General features: G+C 28.4%; 1 protein-coding gene across 1 annotated transcript in view; it reads left to right on the top strand.

Annotated features, from left to right (window-relative positions):
• The window catches only part of LOC123298518, a 149,349-nt gene that overhangs the window by 69,552 nt on the left and 56,597 nt on the right, over positions 1-23,200 (top strand). The window lies entirely within an intron of this gene.

The following is a 23,200-nucleotide window of genomic DNA, read 5'->3' as shown; positions in this document are numbered from 1 at the left end:
TCAAAACAGTTGTGACAGCATTGTATCATTTATATTACATGTTCATATAAAATTCCTTGCACATAAATAAGAAAATTATGAAATGATAAAGTTTTGAAACAAAGATTTTTAAAGTAATTTCAGCAAAAGCATCCGTCGTACCTGATATTTTTAATGAGGTTTCACTTTATTTGGTGTATAAAAAAGAAGAAAATAACTTCATCGTGTCATTTTGTGTAAATCTAAACAAAAAAATTATTTTTATTTTTAGATATAGTAAATGTTTTTTTTAAATTAGAATTAATTTTTACTAAATTTACGTTCCGTTTAAATTTGAATTGTCTACACGTGGTAAATAAGAATCGCCAGTGCATCCAGATTTCTTGATGCACTGAGAGTGTTATTGACTCACTTGTTTCTAATGAATTCTTTGTAAAGACAGTAATGTTTCTAATGAATTCTTTGTAAAGACATCTTCAAAAACATTCCAAATAAAATTTAACCTTCAAATTTCGTTTAGTTTCAAGAAAATCTACTCTTTATATGATAGAAAGTAAACATTTTCTTGGTTCAAGAAAACTTGTCTACTATAATTTTTAAGACAATTAATACTTGAATTAATTCTTTGTTCAAGAAATTTTTACTTGTTATAAAGAACATCAACAGGCAAGCAAACTCAATTCACTATTTTTTGTTTTACTTACCTATTTAAAATCTTTTGATAGTAAAAACATGAGTTTTCCATTTTCTCCTGGTCAATATTTCAATTACCGTTTCCAACTGTGTTTCAAAACATAAAGCTCTTAATATATTTTAAAAATAAGTCAGTATTTAAGGTGGTTGAGGCGTTGGTGAAAAAAAAAGCAAAAACTTAAAATTTTGAGAAAATGTTCTTAAACATGTTGCTTAAGTCAACAATTAAATTTAAAAAAAGAAGTCTGGAAATTGTGTAACAAAAAATGACCATTTTCTCACCGATCATCTTCTACCTAGGCCTCACCTTAGAAACTTTTTCAATCGATTCAGCTTGCCATGAATTTTGAGAATATGCAAAAATATTTTTATAATTTGTCAATTATTATTATTTTTTGTCAAATGTTATTATGTTTTTTCATTAAAAAACTGAGTTATGAAAGTGAGTTATCAGAAGTTAAAGATAATAGAGATTATTTTAAGTACAAGGAAATTTTATGTCATGTTATAATAAATATCCTGATCAAACCAAATTTAATATATGCACATATTTAATCAGAAGTATGTCTTTTTTAAACTAATATTACAATTAACTCATCCAGTAAAAAATAAAAGTAGCTATAAAATTAAATTCTCAAGGTAATAAAATAAGTATTTGACTAAAATTAATACCTTAAATTTTCAGAAAAATTTCTTGTAAATAAAAAATTAAGCGCTACGTTTATAATTTACGAAGGTACAAAAGGAACATAGCTCCTACCGAGTGCCCACGACACCTCTCGTTGATTTTTATTTATTACATAAAGAAAAAAAAACATGTAGTCTAAAAATTATGTAAGTTGTTCAGAAAATAAAGCTCGAATAATGTAGCTTTATTTTCTGAACAACTTACATAATTTTTAGACTACATGTTTTTTTTTTTCTTTCTGTAGCGCCTTAACAACCTTAATAGCTTGCAAAGTACATATTCATTTATTATTAAAAACATTGAGTAGAGAGGGGTTAATGAAATTTTTATTGATAGATGATGGTGTTATTATATTTATCTCAACAGGAGATCAATTTTAGGGGGACTACTTACTACTTGTGTATGTATGTTTTATCGAAAATGTTTAGAAACCTTTCATCACCCCTTCATATATTCATCATGTATTTAGAAATCAAAGTCATGTATTTAGTACACATCACGGAGGGTTAAACAGTTAAACTATTTATTTTGATAACATAATAATTAGAATGTTTTTAATTATTTATCTAAAGAAATTATTTATGTATTGTTAAAAATTAATTAATTATATTCGTTAATAAATGGGTAATTATTAATTTCACTTTGTTTATTTTTAAATAAAACATATGTTTTGGAAACTTAAGATTTTGGGCATTAAAAATTTTTTAAATAATTTTTCTTTTTTCTGAAGCCTTTATAAGAGTACAATACATAACTCTTTACAGATTTTATTAGACATCTTCATGTTTAAATTAAGCACGAAATATAGCATGGTTATTAACAAAAACCCTACTATTGAAACAGACTATGAGAATTAATGCTTGCATTAAATTACAGGAGTTATTTTTTTAAAATTTTAATTAGGTTCAGTATCACGTAGTGAATGTAAATGCACGAAATCCTTATAAATTTGAAGGGCGTAGTCTTCATTGTAGATAATTACATTTCCTATTTTTTTTATCCAATGATGTTTCTTGGGTCACTTGCCGTTTACGACTTATACGACTATTATGGTTTATTTATAGACTTTTTTTGACCAATTTTCGTATAACTTTAACCCCAGTTTTTTTTCTAAAATAAATATTTTGAAGTTGTTATACGAGTTCAATGTTGTAATTAAAACAAATCTAATAACCGCCACACCTTTTTATTGAGCCTCGATTAAAGAGACTTGACTATTTATTGAAACTAAGAACTTTTGTTTGAAGTATTTTTCTTGATAAAACCTTTTTTACGAGTTATAAGAAACATCTGGTGATTTCTTTACATACAGAGTTTAATACTAGGAAATTTTTTTTTACCTTAAAAAGTTACATTTTTAATATAAAAGTGGTTTAATTATTTATTTAATTAAACATTTATGCTCATATTAAATGGATGATAATTTTTTTTTACAATATTAACATTATACTATGAAGATATACCGTGTGTTTATTGTAAAAATAAATTATGTATGGATTTATTTAAATGTTTCATTGCCAAATTGGAAGCTGACTGATCGATCAACGATTGGATGCAGAGTTTTTGAGATATCGCAAAATTTGGATCGATTTTGGTCCGTATCTCAAAAACTATTGGACTAGTCAGCAAATGCACCCGATTGTTGTACTTTTTGGGTCAAAATAACCTTATATACTGAGTTTTATCGAAATTGGAGATAAAAAAAAATTCTTGATTTTTTTCAATTTTTTTAAAATCGCAAAAAAAGAAAATTGTTTTTGGAATTTGATGAAACTCAGTTTATGGGATAATTTTGATCCAAAAATTATAAAATCGAATTTATTAAATGATTGGATGCACAGTTTATGAGATATCGCAGTATTTGACTGTTTTTATAAGTTTGAAATAGTTATAATTTTTACGTAAACATAAGGTATAATTATAAATAATATGAAGGGTGAAGGATGATTGTAATTATGCAAGTTAATATATTAAAAACCTATTTAGTTTATTCACTATAATGAGAAAAGTTTTTCTGTTAAACAGTTTGAAAAGTTTTCATAATAAGTTTTTTACTTATTTAATGAAAAATAATTATAACGTATAGTTTACTGTGTTATCATAATATATGTGTGACGTTTTAAAAAGCGGTTTACGAGATATCGCTCGGTATCATATAATTTAAACTGAAAAGAACATCTCAGAAAATATTCGTAATTATTTTTCAAACTCTTACATTATTTTTTTGTAGTAAAACTCATTGATTACGAGAGTACGAGATAATACATTATCATACTTGAATTTAATTTACTTATGGGTTTGATCTACTGTATGTAATTTTGAAAATTCCCATTTTTACATATTTCCGCGTTTTCAAGGCCGCAATATCCGAATCAAACCTTTTCAATGTGATCTGAGTGTGTGTTCGGAATATTTCGCTTCGATTATCTCGCGAACCAGTTATGACATTAACACGTGACTAGGCTTATTCAACGCGTATTTAAGATCTGAAAAAGTTTTCAGCAGAATCGGTTGAGCCGTTTTTTAATGGTAATAAAAAAACTGGAAAAAACTGTATAAACAGAATCTGAAAAGTGGATAAAACACATCATTTATCAATGGAGATAATGATCGTTCCAGCATAAGTTGCAGTACATGCTCGAAGAATAATTTATGAAGGCTAACAAGAGCTTTTTTAAATGTTTTTTCCCTTTCCTGGTAAGTTAGTCGTGTGGACTACAGGGGTCGCACTCACACGAATTTAGTACCACACCGACTATGTACTGCCAATTTATTTTAATTCAATGTACAAATTGAATTTATAAAAGTAAAAGTAATATTACTTATGACAACATAGATACTATAGTATCTGTCTCTATACCATACCAGCATTATAGTAAACGTCATGCATTTACCGTATAATTTGATCTACACGTACGCGAACGAAGTTGCGAGTAAAAGCTAATAATACACAATAGCGATATTAAACGTATCAAACTTTTAATAATTTATATTAAAATAACACCCACAAAAACACAGAAGCGTCGTTCCATTAAGCGTCGACATGTGTGCTAAATTCCCAAACCAAATGTGAGGCTATACAAAATAATTACATATATTTATAATAAATAATGAAAAATAATATACAGTTAATTAAAAAAACTTCTAAACAATATTTCCTTTTAATTTAAAAAAAACATTGAAACATTAATAAAATGTTTAAAACATTTATAAAGCCATAATTATATAACTATTAATCTGCACAATTAATTATTTATGGGCTTTGGTGTTTTGTTTGTAGGTGAAATTTACGGTAGTTTAAAATTCATAAATGAATAAAAAACATGCTATTTACAGTAAATGTTTTCTTGTTCCCATATATTGGAGACCGCATGAAGTGATATTGTCTATTTATTCAAATTCGAAAATGGTTTTAAGTTCTACTTTGTTAACTTCTGATTCCGATCTTTGGTAATTTCTGATTACTGTTCATAGATGGCTTTTGACATAATTTTTCTTAACTACGCAGGATCGATTGAAATATTTAACCGGTCACGTTAAATTCTTTCAAATCTAAAAACCGTGTTTAAAATGAAAAGTACGTGTTATTTTTATACCATGCATATATGAAATATACATAGTATATTAAGTTTAGTCCCAAGTTTGTAACGCTTAAAAATAATGATGCTAGGAAAAAAAATTTGTCATAGCTGTTCATAAAATCACCTAATTAGTCCATTTCCGTTTGTCCGTCCGTCCGTCCGTCTGTGGACACGATAACTCAAAAACGAAAAAAGACATCGAGCTGAAATCAGGACGTAAAAAGTGAGGTCAAGTTCGTAAATGAGCATCATAGGTCAATTGGGTCTTGGGTCCGTAAGACCCATCTTGTAAACTGTTAGAGATAGAAAAAAAGTTTAAATGTAAAAAATGTTCCTTATAAAAAAATAAAAAACTTTTGTTTGAAACATTTTTTTGTAAACATCACTGTTTACCCACGAGGGCGTTAATTAGGTGCAAATTTTATAGTATGTATTAATATAGGAATATCAGTTGTGTGTGTGTCTATTTAAAAGTGAGTATCTTTTGTTATTTACGTGACGTCAAAAAAAACAAACGATTGCGCATCAACACTGTCTATACATTTTTGTATGTGTTATGTGATACAGAAATCAACACTGACTTTGCATGGTATTTCAACAATTAACTCAGTCAATTGTTTCTTTTCACTTGTTTCAATATAAATTGTGGTTTTCGTAATCGATTCACTGTTTTTTTTTATATTATTGAATAACCGTTTTTTAATTGTAACATATTAATTCCCAGTTAAGAGCAGTTTGTTATATTGATGAAAATAATTTTTTTTATTATTATTATTAGCTAATACAATGTTTTATAAATACAAAAAAAATCTTTCAAACATCTGGATATTGAAAAAAAAAACTAAAAAAATAAAACATACAAACGGAGACGTGCGGAGACGACGCATACACACTCAACTAACCGCTATTCTTTAGGACTGGTTTTTTAAAATAAATGAATGAGAAAGTAATTCATAACTTTTTTTTTATAATATTCATTATTGAAATTCAGTTTATAGAGGAGTTACTACCGTGTAATTCAAAAGTGACATTCAATGTAATAACCTGCAAGAAAAGATAACCTTTTGGTCATCCAAGCTCGTATTTGGTTTATGAACATGTATTTATCGTAGAAAGGTAGAGGGGTGGAGGTTTTTACTTAAAATGTGGCAATTTCAGAAAAATTGCTGCTTTGGAGTTAAGAATAAATATTGTTCATTAATAAACGGTTTGATGTGGTTTTGTGGACATATAAATGGACTATATTGTTTGCAAAAAACAAAACAACGTGGGACACCCGGTAGGAATTATGTTTTAATAAATGAATGTATCTAATAACTATTTTTTCAGGTTTTGTGTTATCAGATCAATCAAAATATAATAATAACAATCAAAACAAAAGATATTTTTCAAAATCGATAAGTTTCAAACTGGCGACCTTGCATATGAAGAGCGTCCACCATAATAACAATACCACATCCTTATTGAGAACACTTTTTCCATTTCAAGATAACGTAAAAATCCACGTGAAAATTAGCATAGTTTCAAATAGCCTTGGTATACATCTTAAAGACATTCACGTACAAGAAAATTTTAAAATAACAATGCCAAGAAATCTCAATTAAATACGAAATTATATTGATATCTCATGTGTTTTGCTTTTATTTCAAATTAAAAATTTATAAACCCAATTTGATCACCCTATTCGCACCGTGCGTGAGTTTTATAGGAGACGTTTCCATGGTAACGATACACTACTTTAATTATAGAATTTGTATGGATGCATATATAATTGTATGGATTGCATTTATGATTTACATTGACAATTTAATATTATTGTCTCACAAATTTAAATAAATAATTATGATAATTTACATTTGAAAAATAATATTTGTGCAATTTGATTTCTTATTTTCACAATTTTTAATGTATTAAGTATAATTAATTAGTGTTTTTCAATCATTTTAATTTGATATTTTCTATAACATTAACATGTAAAGAATTGCAAATTAGTCATCAACAGCCCCCTTTAACGCCAAAATTTTGCACTGGTACCGCTGGCATCGCTTTAATTGCCCTTACTATGCACACAACGAATAAATGATTTTGAAACACCTTGTCGATTTATAATAGTAAAAAAATTGTATCATGAGCCACCACATATTTTGAGATAAAGAATTGAGTAAAATAATATCCTTGTGTATGCATTCAATAAAATTGTATGAATCATCCCATCATCTCAAATCAAAACGTGTTTAAACTTGTTATAAATTTTGAACACATTTTTCCATAATTTTTTTATTATTTTGGTGTAATAATAATAAATAGATTAATAACTTCCGTTTCACAATATTACTATATTATTTACACACCGATCAATGGGCAAAAAAATATAAGGATGGTTAGTTATATATATTGCATTATTATGCGGAAGGAAATTGTATATCTATATTCTTACAAATTACATACAATTGATACTTTTTGCACCTTTTGAATTACAAAAAGAAAAAAAGATGGTACTCTTGGGTGGGTTTTAATATTATTGTGGGTGTGTTGTTGTAAGACCTTGAGATGTTACGAAAAAGTTCAAGTATCCTTTTTAATAAATGAAAAGAGATTAATGGAGATGAATCCATCGATTCAAGGTTCTAGGTACTAGCTACAAAAAGTGCTTTATTAGTGAATTTAAACTGTACTTGCTCAGATTTTTCCTGAAAAGAAATCATTGTAATATTGACCCCAAAAAACCAAATTAAATGAGTGTTTCAAATTTGATTCTTTTTGTTAAATGCATACTAGAAACTTCGTGAGTGACTTTTAGCAAGTCCATCAAACTTGCTCTCTACTTTTTTTTTCGAAATTGCCTCGCTTTCAAATAAGCATGATAAAGTCATATTTAAGCTATTGGTCTGATAAAACGCAGCATGGAATTTGTCGGACGCTATGGCCACTTGATAACATAGAAGCCCTATGCGGAACCATAGGGCTTCTATGTTATCAAGTGGCTATGTGTATACAAGTAAAAGATCTATTCGTTAAGTTATTGAATGCTTGGTGTATATTTTAACAGATTTTCCTGAATTTTATAAACAGGAATATATTGATTACAGTAAAATCTCTTCCTATACACAGAAAACAAAAAATATAATATAATAATATCTTGTTGTTGAATAGATCTACAGTGCAGACAGCTGAGCTATGATCTTTGATTCTGTTGTATAGTTTGATGAAAGAAAGTTTTCTGAAGTTTGTGAATGGAATTTAATAATAATTAAAATAAAAATTATATTATTCAATTGGAACAAACAAAACAAATTTTATATTTTCTCATATGAATGGAATTCAAAAAATATTATGAGAAAAATATTTCTGTAAATTTAAAATATACAACAGCACATGCATGTAAGATGAATTCAGTAGCGTTATTACAAAAAAAAAAAACTATTACAAATCATCAATTTATTTGAAAATCGAAAAATTTAAAGGGTCCCAAGAAGTAAAGAATTTTTTTTTTTAAATATTACTGTGTTTGTTTTAGAAATAAGAAGAGTTTTAAAATACGTTATGTTAAAATTTGAAAGCTTACGTCGTCGAGCTTGATCCTCAGACCATACATCAGAAATATGAAAAATCTGTCAAAAAATGCATTCATACAGAAACTGGTCGTAAAAATTCGTGTGATAGCTCGTTGGATTCAGAATGATGCTAGAAGCGTTTTTCAACACATACAAATGAAATATTGGTAAAAAACGAAATAGCTTTATTTTCATCTTGAATCTGTTTATAACTTTTGCAACATTTTATGTGCTGAAAAACACTTTTAGCACATTTTTCTAGACATCATTCCGAATCAAACGAGCTATCAAACGCATTTTTACGGCCATTATTTATATATTTCATCATGTAATATTTTTAAATTTAATTTTTACTACACCCATATAAAAGTTTAACCCATTTCACGTGGACAAATTTAAACAGCGATTACGCCACTGATATTAAATTAAAAATAGTTTGTAATATTATAAACAACTGTTTTATCATTTACCTAGTACAATAAATTATGATAATTAATATTCTAATATGTTGGTACGAACTCAGAGAAATGAATATATTTGTGTTTGACAATATCCAACATCTATTATTATGTATCTAAATATGATTGATAGGATCATTATTGATATTAAAAGTATTTTAAATTGTTTTTTTATTATTTTACACTTGCACTATTTTTATGCAAATTTTCACTTGAAAGTTTCTTTTTAAAACATCTTTTAACAATGTTGCATTAGTCACAATAAGATATATTCTTAATATTATGTTATCTTAAGAACGTTCCCCAAAAAATCATGTTTTCGACCACCGATTGGCTCACAGCCTCAACCGAGGTTAATACATCACTACCGTTGAGACTGTGATCCAATCGGCTTCTATGGTTTGCGTTATAATATAGTGAAAGCCAGCTGAGAAACAAACCATTTATCATTATTCAGGTTATGAATTCAAAAGTTTATGAATTATTTCACAATAAGCAGCATTTAAATTATTATTGACAAGTTCATTGAAATCTATCTCATAGGAAGTTTTTGAGATGAATGATAAATTTCGTGTAAAAATTTTTGAAACATACAATTTTCATGTTAAAATCACATTAAACTTCTGTCGGTTCAACCTATGAGTATGGAAAATAAAATTACCACACATTTAAAAATGGCTTGTTAAACTGCATGTTATAAATTTTTATAATCAAAAATGATAATATTCTTTCCAACTTCTAAAATCGTGTAATTCTATTTGCCTAATTAAATCAACTATTGTTTGATATGAATTTATATTCTAGAATTAAATTAGGTCTTAACATAAATTATTTATATACGCATCTATGTATGTTTTTTATTGGTGAGGATTCTTAATTTCACAAAAAAAATCTATAAAATTTAGCATGATGTAACTAAAATATGCTTGATTAGAAATAGTGATGCTTTTTCATTATGATATCCGGTGGTTGTTTACCATAAAATATAAAAATTCAATTTAAGTACTGCGACTCGTTACGACGTTCTCAAAAGTCGTTTAAAAGCTATAAAATAAACTGCTTCATAAAAGATTTTGGGCGATACCATATGAAAACAGTCGATCAAATAGTGTAAATAGTATATATTACACTACAAGGGTAGAAAGTTGTAAATTTCTGCACTGTGCGATATGATGCCCGAGGCGAAAAAAACATTGGAATTCAACCGTCTTAAAAAAGACTTTCAAAAAGGTTTTCCAGCACATATTAGGCTCTAAAAAAAATTATTATTTCTAGGGCCTTAACTTTCAATTAAGGATGTTTAAGTGTCTTTCAATTAAGGATGTTTAAGTGAACAATTTTTCGATATCTATCGTAATTTTGAAAAATATTGAAAAATTTCTTTAATTATTCAGCTTTCGGTATTTCGTAAACCAAGACAGATATCGAAAAATATTCTTATTTTCATGAAGTTATAATAAAATTCATCAACAAAGTTGAAAATAAGATAAAAATAATTTCAACCTCAAATCTACCCTACTCGTTCATCCTTTATATGGATGAAGACACTTGGTTTTTTTACTTTAGAATTTGATTCATTCGTTCCAAGTGAAAATTATCAAAAACAAAAAAATTTTCAATGATATTTTTCTTAAAAATTTGCATGGATACTCAAGCTGAAATTTTAACCACATATTCCTTAAGTGAAGGTCTACCCATACAAAAATTTTGAGCCTTTAAATCAAACATTGTTGTCATGCTCATACATCCTTAAATAACTATCCAAATTTCACGTAACTAGGGTATTTTCAGTTTCTGCTTTAAAGAATTAGCTATCTTCCAAATTCTTTAGTCGCTGATTATTTTTCTGGAAAGAAGTCGCAGTCTTGTTTCACGCTAATCCGATTTAATATACCTATATATGGTTTTACATTTTTTTAACCGACTTCAAACAAAAACGGAGGAGGTTATCAATTCGACTGTATTTTTTTTTTTTTATGTTTGTTACCTCAGAACTTTTGACTGGGTGAACCGATTTAGATGATTCTTTATTTGTTTGAAAGCTGATGCTTCCCGTTTGGTCCAGTTCTTCATTCCAACGTCATTTTTTTTAGTGACAAATTAGTTAGTGCACTTCAGGTTCACTAAAAATCGCAAAATAAAAAAAACTTTTAACAAAAAGAAAACCGACTTCAAAAGAAAAACAATTCCAAAACAAATTAAAATGCACTAAAAAGTAAAAAAATAACGATAATATAATGTAGTTAAAATTATTGTTATTTTTGGAGTCGGTGTCAGCCAAGGAAACAACTCTGACGGAATAGTTTGCTACATTAGCTTGACTGACACCGACTCCAAAAATAACAATAATTTTAACTACATTATATTATCGTTATTTTTTTACTTTTTAGTGCATTTTAATTTGTTTTGGAAAAGTTTTTCTTTTGAAGTCGGTTTTCTTTTTGTTAAAAGTTTTTTTTATTTATAATTATAAAATTCAGTTCCACAAAAGGTTTTTTTTTTTTGTGACAACATATACCGTTTCTTTTCTGTTGTTATTTTTTGTTCCATCTTGTAAAATGATATATATGAAATATACCGTGAGAATACATTTTATTTAGACAAGGTAAATTATATTATTAATATCTTTCTTATATGATATAAATTAAATTATTGACAGTTTTTAATTAGTTTAAAAATAATTTTCACGCATATTTTTGTATGAAATATTATCATAATAATTATTATTTTTTATAATAGTGATATTATTTAATTAAATTTTTTTTTGGAATTGTAATTTTGTGTAGTGTTGAACTGAATTAATTAAATGAATTCGATAATTTTTATGAGGAAGTTTTATTATGAATCTTATAATTAGCTAATTAATTTATTTAATTGTTCTTATGGGTGGTAATTTCTTTTCATAATTGGCTGTCTTCAGTCTTAAATACATCTTTATCATTACTAGCAGATAACCGCCCGCTTTGTTGGGCAATTTCAACAAGGAATCTGATTTTTGGACAAAAATTTGATTTTAATACTTTTTAATTTTAATCTACTGAGTTTCATCAAATTCCAAAGAAAAATTTTTTTGCGTTTTTCTCGATTATTTCAAAGGGTCCCCATAAAAAAATTGCAAAAAATGGAAAAATTTTTATATCTCCAATTTCGATAAAAGTCAGTATATAAGGTAATTTTGACCCAAAAAGTGCAAAAATCGGGTGTATTTGATCACTGGTAGAATAATTTTTGAGGTACGGACTAAAATCGATACAAATATTGCGATATCTCAGAAACTTTGCATCCAATCATTAAATTAACCCGATTTTTTATAATTTTAGGGTCAAAATTACCCTTTCCACCGAGTTTCATCAAATTCCAAAGCTAAAATTTTTTTTTCGATTTTCTCGATTTTTTTAAAGAGGTACCCCTTAAAAAAATTGCAAAAAATCGAAAACTTTTGTCTCCAATTTCGATAAAACTCAGTGTATAATGTATATTTGATGACTGGTCGATAAGTTTTTGAGATACGGACTAAAATCGATCCAAATATTGCGATAATACATACAGATTTTACTGTAATATTACTAAGAAAATTCACAAAAGATAAAAAAAGGAAGTAAAAATTGAAGGTGGCATAAGTATTTCCTTATTAACTTAAATAACACCAACGAAATTCACTCATAAGTGCAAATTAAGAGGCATGTTTAAAGATAAAATAATTATAATTTAAAAATAATTGATTGAAAAGGAAAAAAGTTGTAAAAAACATTTATAGGAAATGAAAAATCATCATGCACTTATAACTTAACTATAACTACTGGTTGAGTTAAATTTACTCTCATACAACCAACCAGTAGTCATGACTCATTTGACTCACGACACGATATCATGTAGGTACGTGTGGATAGATGATTGACTCAATCAAGAGAAATAAAAAGGTACACGAGGATTCAATTTATTTATTATGAATGTAGCAAGCATTTAATTTTTATAATCAGTAACAAAACATTACTGGGAATTTGATTATTACTTAATTTGAACATTAAAAAGTTCTGGATTTATTTGGATTAACTAAAATATGCGTTGCATCATTTTCTTCAATTGTAGGATGATTTTTAATCATTTCCCTTCAAAACAATTTAATTTAGAATATTACGAAACTTAAAAGAACTTCTGATGATTCACATTAGATTTTAAATATACAATCATAATTCATAAAACTTTATTATAGAAATGGGATCATTCATTATGGGATATGAAGTTGTATTTATTTTTAATTTTACTGCCCTAGAAAGCTGAATAGTAATTTGGAAACTAAAACAAAAATCTTTTGATTTTTTCTTCGAAAACTGACAAGATGGCACAATTAATTAATAGGACTTTCTCATTTTGAATTCCCGAAAACATACTTTTTTAATATTAAGGACGTTGCCAAAAAATCTTAGGATCTCTAAATCGGATATATCTATGCATTCTCATTAATGCTCTTTGTAAGCAGATAAAATTTATTGCTCACTAGGAGAGTTCTAGAAAGTTTGAGTTTTTAGTAAATAAATATATATTGAAGTATTTTTAAAGGTATCCTTTATTATGCAAGAAGGCTTATTTTCTTAAGATTTATTGGAAAACTAATATTCATTATAGTTTGTGACTTGACAAAAATTATAACAAGTGGCATTCGTTTTTCCCTAAAATAGTTTTCAAGTGTTGAAATAAATGGCATTTGTGTTTAGAAAATAAGTATTTCTTTTATAAGTGAAGTCCTTTAAATCTTGAAGCATCAATATTTCTAACAGAATCCACCCTCAAAATTTGAAAAGTGTCTCAAATATTTTCCTACACTAATGTTTTGGAAAACGTCCTTGAGTAAAAAAAATATTATTTTTTTTTTAAAATTTATCCTGGAGTCCTGGTTTATTAAAAAATAATTTTATGGCACTTTATCCGCTACAAGGAAGAGTGCATTTGAGTACTTTGCTGACCTCTGGTATAATATATATATTTTTGGGGTGTATTCACTACTGTACAAAAAAAGGAGAGGTAGCCTTCTTTTAAGAATTTATTGTTATGTAACTTTTTAGGCGTTTGCTGTGTAGTTTTTGTTTTGTACGAATCAAAAACCTTCGTGTTTTTTAAGATTGGTCGTGTAGGCCACGAGGAAAACTTTTTCCCAGTATGGAAATCGTTCTTCCTAGTTTGAAAATAGTAGTTTGCTTATCTAGTAGGAAAAGCAATACATTCCCGGGGAACTATTAAATTCGTCAGTCAGGCGCTAGCCTGGACTGACTGACATGACATTACGGAAATGTAAATTAAACTTACCCGTACTGTTATTTGTTCCTTGGCCTGTAATCATTTAAATTACCAGAAAAGCAAGTTTGCTGGCGTCAAAATGTTACTTGAAAGTCGCTATTGTTAAACAATTTCAGAAAAACGTAGTTTCGAGAAAAACTCGTTTAAAAGTTGTTTTTTTTTACAAAACGTCGCGTCGTTTACCAATACAGAGGCGGACAACAATCTTTGAAAGCTTATTGGAATTTCTTCCGTTTTAATCAAATTTATTTAAATTTACAAGTTCTTTGATAATAAAAATTTATTTTTTCAATTTAATGTAAAAAGTGACAAATTCACTAGGAGGCATCCACCCAATAATTCATATTCTCCTCGCAACTTAATGACTTAGTGCCTCTGTTTAATCGTACAAAAGATGATACTACCTACATGTGATGATATTATTTATGATCACATGAATAACAAACAAAGTAAACGAAGTAATGCTAACGCAGCCTAAGTCAAGCTAACTAAGCTAAGTAACTATAACTATTAACAAGAATAAAGTATTTATAAGTAATTGTTCATTTCCTTGCTAATGTTTGAATGTTTGTTACAAGTACATCCATAGTACAAGTAAAATAAATAAAAAGAAGTTCTTATTCTTTAAATGTTGTACATTGTACATTAATTCATCATACGTTAGTTATTATGAGTATGAGTTGAGTATGTTGTGTACTTTTGAGTAGTTAATGTGTTGTTATGTTTTTAACTACTTCTTGTTAATATATCACAATATTATGTGTGTAATGTTATTATAAATATATGAATAATTACTATATTCAGGGCTGACTTTGTAACTGGGCAAAGTGTCGTGTAATATTCTCTAGTATAAAGGGGAACAGCCATGGATATGCTTATCACGCTTGACTGTCACTGTTTTTATACCATGCATATATGTAATATGCAAGGTATACTGAGTTAAGTCTCAAGTTTGTAACGCTTAGAAAAATTGATGCTACGAAAAAAATTTTGATATAGGTGTTCATAAAATTACCTAATTAGTTCATTTCCCGTTGTCTGTCTGTCTGTCAACACGATAACTCAAAAACGAAGAAAGATATCAAGCTGCAATATAGGTTTCTGGCTCCGTAGAACTCATCATGTAAACCGTTAGAGATAGAACAAAAGTTTAAATGTAAAAAATAATCCTTATAAAAAAATAAACAACTTTTGTTTGAAACATTTTTTCGTAAACATCACTGTTTACTCGTTAAGGTGCAAATTATGCGTAAATTGTATGTATGTATTATTTGGGAATATCAGTTATGAATGTCTAATGTGATAAAATGTGAGTAATGAACACTGTCTATGCATGGTATTTCAACATTTGACTCAGTCAATTGTTTGTTTTCACTTGTTCAAATTCAGCTAAAAGCTATTCATCTAGCAGTTGATAGAAGAACTATTACAAGATTTTTTTTGAAATCATGTAGTTTTTCCAAGTAGAATCTAAAGAGATCCTTTGTCGATATCTTCAAATATATTCAATATGAAGAACGCACAGGTCTGGGCGAGTTATTTTAAGTCGAAGTCAACATTGTTATATCTTTATTGTGTGTCATAAATCTTTTTGAGTGTCTCTTTATCCAAATTCAGATTGCTCATAGAAAAGGAAGTGGGACGCGTATACAACTATTTTACCTACCTCAGTTACTCTTATAGTTATCAGATAGGTAGAAAAAAAATGTTGTCTCTCTGTGTTACTCATATTTTATGTTGTCGCTGGTTAGATTGTCACTGTCTTACTCGTATTTTAAGTAAGGATTCCCAGGGTCTTCTTTAAGTTAAGTGCCTGTCAATCGGATCGAGTTAGAACGGGTCTGCGGGTTTTGGGATTTTTGGTTATTCCTGTGATTGTGTTCATTCACTGATCCACGGGGTTTGAAGCTTGGGACTTCGGGTTTTTTGAATTTTTGGTTAATCATAAACCTTGTTCAGTAAACTATTAAATATTTAAAAAGAAACTTGATTCAACAATCGCAGTAACAATAAGCATGAAAGCATTGTATTCTATACTAGCTGTGAACTACCCGCTTTGCTGGGCAACATCCCCACTTGCACCCCTCCCTCCACATTTTTTTCCGTGGGATAACAGTTTTGTAATGTACACGTCATGCTCTTTTATTTGATACCCCACTTAGGTATATTTGTAAATATTCGATAATTCCTTCCCACTTTCTCGCTACCCCTTTCTACCCTCCGAAGGTTAAAAGTAGATAAAAACAATAGATCTTTGAAGCTGGTTGTATATCCTGTCAATATTTGAGCTTAATCGATGCACAACTTTTTTAGTTTTTGAAGCATATCCCTTTCAACCCCTTACTCTATTATAATATGGATGTATTATACATAAAAACCTTCCTCTTGAATCACTCTATCTATTAAAAAAAACCGTTTTTAAATCCGTTGCGTAGTTTCAAAGATTTAAGCGTACATAGGGACATAGGAACAGAAAAAGCGACTTTGTTTTATAATATGTAGTGATACATACTTAACTTTTTGCTCAGCTATTAATTCCTTGAATGAATTATAAATACGTGTAGGTATACATAATGTATTTAATTTTTTCTGTTGTTTGTTAATTCTACTGTGCACTTTGGCTCTGATGACAAATTATTACGGACATTTTCATTAAAATATTATAATTATTCTCTACAACACTATTTATATTACTTTCTTGTGATGGTATCATTTTTTGGAAATCGAACAGAAAGACAAACCTTTCATAAATCGTGTTAACTGTGGGTTCATCTTGAAAATTGTTTGCTATGCTATATGAAATGATCGATTATTACGAGAGACATTGAAAACATTTTTGAGAAACTATTGAAAATTCGTGTCATATGGAAATGATGACGTCTAAAATTTCGATGATCTTTCTAACATGTTGTCCCTGTACAATTTTTATACCATGTATATATGAAATATACATAGTATATTAAGTTTAGTCCCAAGTTTGTAACGCTTAAAAATATGGATGCTACAAAAAAAATTTTTGCATAGGTGTTCATAGAATCACCTAATTAGTCCATTTCCGGTTGCCTGTCCGCCTGTCTGTCAACTCGATAACTTAAAAACGAAAAGAGATATCATGATGAAATTTTTATAGCGTACTCAGAGCGTAAAAAGTTAGGTCGATATGGGAATATCAGTGTGTGTGTGTGTGTGGCTATTTAAAAGTGGATATCTTTTTTCATTTACGTGACGTCAAAAAACAAACGATTACCTCAGTCAATTGTTTATTTTCACTTGTTTATTGTAGTTTCAAATCTCTAACTTCTACATTTAATCAACCATATAAACATTTTAATGGATAAATCAAGACAATACAAGATGATCAATTCCCGGTATCCTTCTATTTTTTCGCTTTCTTAACCATAATAATAATTAATCTTGATAAATATACTGGTCAAGTGCAGTTTAATATGACCCAAATAGACATTCTATTAATACAATCTCATATATTATTTAAATAAAGTACAAATTCTAGCTCTCAAGTTAGAAATTTAAATAAAATCAATATTATTATAACATTTAGCCTACATTTAAATTAAATATTATATTTTTTTTAAAGCCATCTTCTTTTTAAAAATAAACACATGAATACAGTAAAATAGACGGACGCATCATATAAAAGTAAACACTGTTAGAAGTCTACCAACACTAAAGGTACTAAAGAACTAAAGAATATAATAATAAAAATGAATATATTATTATTATTATTATTATAGTTTATTGTATAACTACACCTTTTTTATGCATTTCTTGGCTATAACACTAACTAACCGAACTATAACTACTTACTATATATATATGATTATAATTGTAATTAAAGCGCAACATACTTATTTTATTTTACTATTCGAGTAGTACGCATTACAAGTATGTCAGGAGCCAATACAAAAAAGGTATATGATAACGTAGCTCCCATAAACTATGTGGTTCAATTCGAAAATATCCTGACCGCATTACCTTCAGTAATCGACGTTGTGATTTTTTCAATTTTTACCCCTACTACATAGTTTCCGACGAGTGGTAATGAATACATAATTATTTCCTCTTAAAACTGTTAGTTTTATCATTGAGGCAATTTTCGCTGTTCTGACATTTGTCCTTGTGCTTTTACAGGATAATGCCTCGCCTGTTGCTTGCTTTGTCCGTTCGTCTGCCTTCACTGTATCTCTGCTCTGATATGACAACGCTTCCCTACAACCCATTACTATCTTTGCTCTAGCAGTTTTAGATGTTATGGCCTTAAGTACTGTCTAATTATCCCCATAGATTATAAAGTTTCTGGTTGAGATTAATATGGTGTTTTACCGTTCTCGAAGAGTTGCATATTAGGCTTTGCCGTGCTGCCGGGCCTTGGCTGTTGTTTACGTGAGCTCAGGCCAGGGTTGTCAAGTTACAGGTCATTAATTCAAAGATACAGACGGTCGTAGTGAGGAGGTGGAGCAAACTATGTCTCATCTTCTCTTGCCATGAAGAAATGGACTCATTTGAGTCAACCTTTCTTTGGTTATCTCTCTGATCTGAATTCCGTTGATGTCAAAACACTCTTTGCTCTTATACAAGGTTAAATGCTTCATGAAGTACATGGAGTAGCCGCCGGCAACGTTGCTTACGTGACCTGACAAACTTCAGCCGTGGGTCGTCAAGTCACAGGTACCTAAAACGGTCAAAAGAGATTAAGACTTCTCCAGCCCTTGGTATGAAGAGATGCACTGATCTGAGTGCTAACACTTCCGTAACGATCTTTGATCTGTAATCCGTTGACATCAAAACACTCTTTCTATTTTTAGAACAAGTTTTCCCTGGAGTACCGGTCGAGAAATGGCCAACCCACTTTTGGTATCACAACGGACCCTTCGGTTGAAGTTGTATCTCATCGTTCGACAGCCACTCTAATTTAACCTAACCTAGCATAAATTTATCCTTGTTTGGTGCCGGCTCTTGGTTCAAAATGAAGGTACTATATGATGAAGTTATAGAAACCATACATGTGTTACCTTATGTGTGTAACTACTCACTCATATCAGAAGTAAGGTAAAGTATGTATTTACCATTCAAAAGAAAACGATACATTATGGTTGGTTAGTGGTTACAAGTTTTATGTTGTATTAAATTATGGATTATACAATAAATATATTTTTATGATGTATTTTTTAAAAATTAAATAAAAAGAGGGTTTTATTAACTATAAGCTTTACATGTATTCTTAAATATTGTAAACAATTATTTATTATCATCGATCCAAATATTGCGATAAAACCGATCCAAATATTGCGATATATCTCAGAAACTCTGCATCCAATCATTAAATTAACCTGATTTTTACAAATTTTGTATCAAAATTACCTCATCCACAGAGTTTCATCAAATTCCAAAACAAAAATTTTTTTTTCGATTTTCTTGATTTTTTCCCTTAAAAAAAATCGCAAAAAAATCGAGAAATTTTGTTTATCTCCAATTTCGATAAAACACAGTATATAAGGTAATTTTGACCCAAAAAGTACAAAAATCGGGTGGATTTGAAGACTGGTCGAATAGTTTTTGAGATACGGACTAAAATCGATCCAAGAAGAGCAATTAATAACATATAAAAAATTCAGATTTGTATCTAAACATTGCCTTAACATCCGATCAACCTTAAAGTAAAAAAAAAGAAAGAATTTTTGAGTTTTATTTAATTTATGTGGAAAATTGTATAAGTGAGGCGACGGAACTCATGTAATTTGCATATTATTAATAAAGATAATTTGTTGTTGTTGTTAGATATTACATGAAAAGATAAATAATATATTCTAAAGTGAAGGAAAATGTAATGTAATGATATCAAAGTAAACTTAAAACATAATTAATATTAAACTAAGCGTATAAATTATAAAACTTTGTGTGTAAATCTATTTTAAAATGATTTATAGCTGTGTAATAGGGATATGAATATAATACACTATCATTACTATATTTTACATATTAAATTCATATCAATTTCTTTTTATAATAATTTTCATGTAAATTTATTATTTTAAATATGACGTTATTTATTTTGGCTTATTCTATATTCTTTTATTTGGACTCAGGGGCGTAACTACCGCCGTATCAGCCCTATCAATGATACGGGGCCCCCGGGCTACAGAGGCCCCCAGACTAACAATTTACACAATGTATATTTAACCATGTAAACTCACAGCAGCATATTAATGCATCCCTATTTTATAATATTTGGTTACAACAAAATACCATCGATATTTTATTGCAAAGTGAAATCAATAGTAAAATTACAGAGATTTATATCTAATTATGATCCTATTGTAAAATAACTTATTTTAAAATCGAAAGGGGCCCGCAGCTCAATGGGGCCGCCAACCAATTTTGATATAGGGCCCCTCCAAGGCGAGGTACGCCACTGTTTGAACTACTTAATTATTCAACCTCAACATGTGTGGAAATTCTTCTTGAAGAAGCCGCCCATCCAAGAACAATGTCCAAAATCTGATTGTTTAAAATCAAATCGGATACATTCGTGCGTAGACAATACCAGTACTTTCCGTAGAAATTACCGTAATTGTTTCAATTCAATTGTCGTAATTGAATTGGAATTAAATTAATGAAACTAAACTTATGAAATTGAATAAAATTTGAATGTTTCATTTCACTGATATACGAAAAAAATCAGCGACGAATTTTGTATTTTCAACGCCCGATTTATTCAAGAATATATTATTTCTTTTGCCCGTCTTCCATGGGACTCTCAGTATTTTACAGGATGATAAAAATACTAATCACAGTTAATAAATACAATGATTGTAAATCTAAGGTGAAGTCTAATTTAAAAAATAACAGATTATAAGCATTAGTAATAAGTAATATGTATAAAATGAAATTGAAGGTTAGTCGTCAGTTGTACTTTTAAAAATCTACACATCAGTGCATTTTAAACTTGACTATTAAAATTCATAACAATTTTAAAACAACATAAACAAAAAAAAAAAGTACAATAAAACGTAAAAATATGTGCAATTTAACGTCCGTAGTAAAACCTATAAAATGCAACATTATTAGTGGTTGATGTACGCACGCGCGTGCGTGTACATTACTTTACTATATTATTTAATTTATTATAAATAAATAATATAATATTTATACAAAATTGTTTATGTGTAAAGATTTTATCAATTGTGAGCAGTGCATCATGCGTCGTTCGTTCGTTGTTCGTTATATTTATTAACAGGTGATTATAAATAATTGAAATCGTAAGCCAAGAAAACAACATTTAACAGAGTTTATTGTTTAAATACTCTGTGCCCACAAATATATAATGTGGGTATCAGAAGTTTCTTATGACTTTTCTGCACTCTTTTAATTTGAAAAGTCCGAAACATAATATATTTATAGGACTTAGGATTTTCAAAATTGCTAGGATTATATTTATTAGGTTTTTCAAAATTGCAATTATAAATGTGTTGAACAACGAACATCACGTTGTTTCAAGTGTCGAACAGAATGACTTGTATCTTCATATTTGAATATCGTCCTCAATGAATTTTCACTAATTTTAAGCATGCTACGCAATTAAAACATTTTCCAGGCCATTGAGGAAAAAAAGAGCAACTATGAAAAGTTTTCATGAAAAGAAACAGCCTCTCCAATTTCCAACCGTTCTAAAATAACTGCCAAACGCTTGGTAATTGTATATCGCATTAGCATCATTCTTTTCTAATCTTCCTGTATATATATAAGTGTAAGCATCATTTTTCAAGTTTTTTTTATTTGTGTAATTTGCAGTAATTGAAAATCATGATGTTAAAGACACTAAACTTTCTTGATATGAATGTGATTATTCTTATCATTGCATCTTTCCTTTTCATGCAAATTAAAAAACAATATTATTTTATGATGCACACTTGAAAGTATACTAAGTGTCACAAGAAATAAGTATCGTATCATACTGAGGTTTCCAAAGAAGTGTTTCATACTTTATTTAAGGTATTTCTAATTTCTTCGTCAAAGATTAGTGATTGTCTTAAGCTGTATTTGACCGATACGTGATTTTTGAGTTTATACCGAAGAAATTTACTTTGTTTTCTTTGAAATATTAGCTTAAATCCACAATATTTCGAGGTACTGTTGTAAATTTTTCCAAAATGTGCTTCTGCATCCACGATATCGGGTCATAACATAAAAAATACTCGACAAAATGACCAAGGAAGACGGTTTTTGAATTTCTTGGGTCAAAATTACTTTATATATCATAACAAATTATATCAAATTTCGAAATAAAATTATTTTTCAAATCTGGAATTTCTATAAAACGGCAACTATTGTAAAAACTGTGATTTTTATCTTATTTTAATTTTAATTTCTTAATTTATGGATCTAAATATTCTTGAAACATGTTTTCAACAAAATTTAAGACTATATACAAGTTGAACCCCTTGGAAAAAGAAAACCTAGTCCAAATTAACGACAAACTTGAAGTTTTTAAGATCATAAAATAGAAAATATTATTAAAATCTTTATTCTAATCAAATTTGAAGTGAATTTTCTTAATTTGTGGGCCAAAATAGCCTAGAAATTTATTTTCTAATAAAATTTGACACAAATAAAAATTCCCAAATTTTTCGATTTTTTCAAAGGGACTATCTCATTATGAAAATTGTAAAAAGTCGAGTAAATTAAAGTTCTATGTATCCATTGAGACATTTCAGAAATCTTAGAATATAATATCGAAAATACAGACCATTTAGCTGGGTCTAAATATCAATACACCCAAAATATTCCTATTTTCATAAATTCGTCAAATTAATAGAAAGTTAAATCCCCAAAAATAAAAGCAAATGTTGAAATAACTTATATTTAGTTTCAAAACCAAAATAACTCTAGTTTGAAATACAATATGAATTAAATTACCCAAATCAATAATAAACA

The sequence above is a fragment of the Chrysoperla carnea genome, chromosome 4 (genome assembly GCF_905475395.1).
Source record: "Chrysoperla carnea chromosome 4, inChrCarn1.1, whole genome shotgun sequence".
NCBI lineage: Eukaryota > Metazoa > Arthropoda > Insecta > Neuroptera > Chrysopidae > Chrysoperla > Chrysoperla carnea.
Note: the sequence above shows the minus strand (reverse complement) of the source record. Positions and strands in the feature narration are given on the sequence as shown.